The following is a 4122-nucleotide window of genomic DNA, read 5'->3' as shown; positions in this document are numbered from 1 at the left end:
CTGCTGTGGTCATCAATCCCCTAGAACTTAGAACTACTTAAACCTAACTAACCTAAGGACGAAACTTCCTGGCAGATTAAAAATGTGTGCCCGACCGAGACTCGAACTCGGGACCTTTGCCTTTCGCGGGCAAGTGTTCTACCATCTGAGCTACCGAAGCACGACTCACGCCCGGTCTCACAGCTTAACTTCTGCCAGTATCTCGTCTCCTACCTTCCAAACTTTACAGAAGCTCTCCTGCGAACCTTGCAGAACTAGCACTCCTGAAAGAAAAGATATTGCGGAGACATGGCTTAGCCACAGCCTGGGGGATGTTTCCAGAATGAGATTTTCACTGTGCAGCTGAGTGTGCGCTGATATGAAACTTCCTGGCAGAGTAAAACTGCGTGCCCGACCGAGACTCGAACTCGGGATCTTTGCCTTTCGCGGGCAAGTGCTCTACCATCTGGTAACCTAAGGACATCACAAACACCCATGCCCGAGGCAGGATTCGAACCTGCGACCGCAGCGGTCGCGCGGTTCCGGACTGAGCGCCTAGAACCACGAGACCACCGCGGCCGGCTACTGCAAGGACAGCTCCGAGCCAGGCTCCCTGTAGTCCCCAAACTGCCGCCACTTGGGAATTCAATGGTGTCAAGCGCGAGCTCATTGGAAGGCAGAATGGAGATTTTCTGAGTTCTCTGATGAAAGCTTTTCTGCCTCGCTGCCAGTGATGGCCGTGTGTTGTTTACAAGGAGACCAGTTGAAGGCCTGCAACCAACCTGACAGCGTGTTACACACATTGGACCTACACCGGGGGTTATGGTCTGAGGTGCGATTTCGTATGACAACAGGAGCACTCTCGATGTCATCCCATGCACCCGGACGGCAAATTTGTCGTCAGTCTAATGATTCTACTTGTTGTGCTGCCGTTCATCAACAGTATTCCACAGGATGTTTTCCAGCAGGATAACGCTCACCCACACACCGCCGTTGTAACACAACATGCTCTACAGTGTATCGACATGTTGCTTCGACGTACTCGATCACCAGATCTCTCTCCGATCGAGCACATACAGGACACCGTCGGACGAAAACTCCAGCGTCATCCACAAACAGCATTACCCGTCCCTGTACCGACCAACCAAGTGCAAAAGACATGGAATTCCGCCCCACAAATTGACATTCGGCACCTGTCCAACACAATGTATGCACGTTTGCATACTTGCATTCACCATTCTGGCCGTTACACTGGTTATTAAAGTAATAGCGTTTCACATTTGCAATGGCTTATTTCGCGCTTAAATTAACCTGTCATCTTACGATGTGAGTCACTTAAATATGTTACCTAGACATCTATGCCCGAAATTTCATTACTTTACATTAATTGCTTTTTGGTGTTGAGATTCTTTTCAGTCAGTGTAATTATGATCTATGCGGTTTGTTGCCCCAATCACAACTGTTTCTGTGGAAGTACATTTACAGTGGTGAAAATGTCTGTAACATACAACCACCAAAACATACAACATAAAAAACAGACTAATGCAACAACTCTCAGATGAAAAAGCAACTGTTCTCTTGCAGCTTGCACTTGGCCGCGAGAATAGATGTATCGTACACGAATCATCTTACCTCTGCAATTACCAACGTCGTAAAACTTTCTAAATTTCTTTTTAATCCAAACTACTTGTTATTGCCTCTTTCCTCAGTTTCAGATGAAGTTATTACTGCTTCAGTACTCTGAACCTCAAAATTTCGATGTGATATATCTGTCACACCAGGAAATTTGAGGGTATAAGTTAATGGATAGCAGGACTTATTTCTTATTATATATTAATGAAATTTATAGGCTCTAGCGATTTTCAGTTTTAACAGAAAGCTTTGTGCTAAATAACGAATATATTATCACCTTTATCACCATTAAATGCTTTTGCGCGCAAATAATTGATACAGATTGAAATAAGTGGAAAACAAGTTGATTATAATGACACCACAAACAATCATCATAGGCGTCTACATTTTGCAGAGTGAAAATGCTACTTATTTTCAAAACAGTAACGGATACGCAAAACTAAGATACATTCTCAAACTTACGACTCGTTCATTGCATCGTCATGATCATGATCTTATGATCATCAACATCATAGTGATAATCACCTCAGAATAAATAATAAGTGTCACTGACAGAAGACTCCTCCAGCATACAAAATATATCTTCAAATGGCTCTGGGCACTATGGGACTCAACATCTGTGGTCACCAGTCCCCTACAACTTAGAACTATTTAAACATAACTAACCTAAGGACATCACACACATTCATGCCCGAGGCAGGATTCGAACCTGCGACCGTAGCGGTCACGCGGTTCCAGACTGAAGCGCCTATAACCGCACGGCCACACCGGCCGGCAATATATCTTCAATGGACAACTTCAAAAGTAAGAAAAAGTCATTGGCACTTTAATTTTTACCATGAGCATCACTATTTTGTGAAAATGAAATAAAGTGTTATTTACGCTCGACTCTATTACGATTTTTTTTCCGGTGTTGTAGCGCAGAACAGAAAAATGAATTCGGTTTTTAAATTATTATTTGCTATATATGACGGTAGTATCTGTTCCCGAAAGAACAGTTACCGTGAATGACCATGCAGCTTTGCTAGAAATGAAATGATAATTAAATGGAAACCCTAGCTGCAAACAGGCGTTGATGAACTTCATTGGGGACATGTTGAAAATGTGTGCCCCGACCGGGACTTGAACCCGGGATCTCCTGCTTACATGGCAGACGCTCTATCTATCTGAGCCACCGCGGGCACAGAGGATAGTGCGTCTGCAGGGACTTATGCCTTGCACGCTCCCCGTGAGATCCACATTCCAACATGTCCACACCACTACATTCGTAGTGCGCCTAATAGGTGTTTGCCCATCATACTCGTATATCTACGCAAAATAATATATAAAGATATTTGGATAAACAGTAACACGAAGACAGTGAGAGCGACAATATTAGATGGCTTCACTTGACTATTCGTACCTGCGGACAGACGACAAAACTGCCTTGTCGTGAATTATCCAGAGCACTGATTCGTCAGAATGCTACCAGAGATAGCTTGGCAGGCGTTCACTAATAAACGCATCTAACATCTATCTAGCCACCAATTGACACATTTCTAATATCGTGTAACACCGCTTCCAGCGCTGATAAAGACCACAGTTCAGTGAGGAAGAGAGTCAAAAGTTTCTTCACGTATTACGATTTTGGAAAACGTGACTATCCACAGCATACACATTATGAAGATGTACAAGCAAGGTCAACAGTTGGCCACGGAGAACGTTGAAATAAACGTTGTGGGTGATGTCCACAGCAACGTTAAAGTCTGGGCTGCAGTCGTGCCTGAAGTACATCTTCGACACATTGCCGATTAAACATCTTATTGAACCTAGTATGTTATAGGATCACATAACACGCTTCAACACAGCTACGCTCCGGTTTTTGTGCTGTTTGGCCGTCCGGAGACGTTCAGCTTTATATGGTGCTCAATGAGCGGCCTTTTACGAAGTAACTGACCCCAAATGTCCATTCACTGTAGTTTTCTTCCCATTATTCGCTCGGAAATTTGTTGAGATCAACCCATATTCACTGAAAGTAGCAATTCCTGTAGAGTTTGAGACCGATTGTCACTGACAAGGCGTTGCAATTGTCTACGGTTCCTGCCTGTTAGGATGACTTCTGATGCCGTGTTACATGACTGAGAGTAGTACACAGTTCCTTGTAGACACATTGGACAGTCTGCGATGGTACACCAACAAATGTGGCAGTTTCATCGACGTCGTTGTCTTGGGTACGTACAAACACGACAGAATTGATGTCAGCGTCGGAGGCTGACACGACGGTCCGGTGCCATTACATACAGTCTACAGCTCTACAAAGCAACCACCGCCGAATGAGGTTATGTGACATCAGGTATTATACAGGAAGGAGTCACGTTCTGTTCTGTGAAGCAGATTACACTCAGTCTGGGGCATATACGTGGAGCGTTCGACAAGTAATAAAATACATTTCTTTCTCGGCCAGTTTCGGTTGAAGAAATGCGAAATTTGTTGTGGCACATCGTAGAACAATCCTGCTTTGGTCTCTACAGT

At 44.2% G+C, this 4122-nt stretch overlaps 1 non-coding gene across 1 annotated transcript; it reads right to left on the bottom strand.

Moving 5' to 3' along the window:
- Positions 1–2718: 2718 nt before the first annotated feature.
- On the bottom strand, positions 2719–2793 carry Trnat-ugu. Its single transcript has one exon. It is a non-coding gene; the product is annotated as a tRNA-Thr (tRNA).
- Between the last annotated feature and the right edge of the window lie 1329 nt (positions 2794–4122).

This window comes from Schistocerca americana, chromosome 3, assembly GCF_021461395.2.
Source record: "Schistocerca americana isolate TAMUIC-IGC-003095 chromosome 3, iqSchAmer2.1, whole genome shotgun sequence".
NCBI classification, from domain to species: domain Eukaryota; kingdom Metazoa; phylum Arthropoda; class Insecta; order Orthoptera; family Acrididae; genus Schistocerca; species Schistocerca americana.
This window is presented reverse-complemented; position numbering and strand designations above follow the sequence as displayed.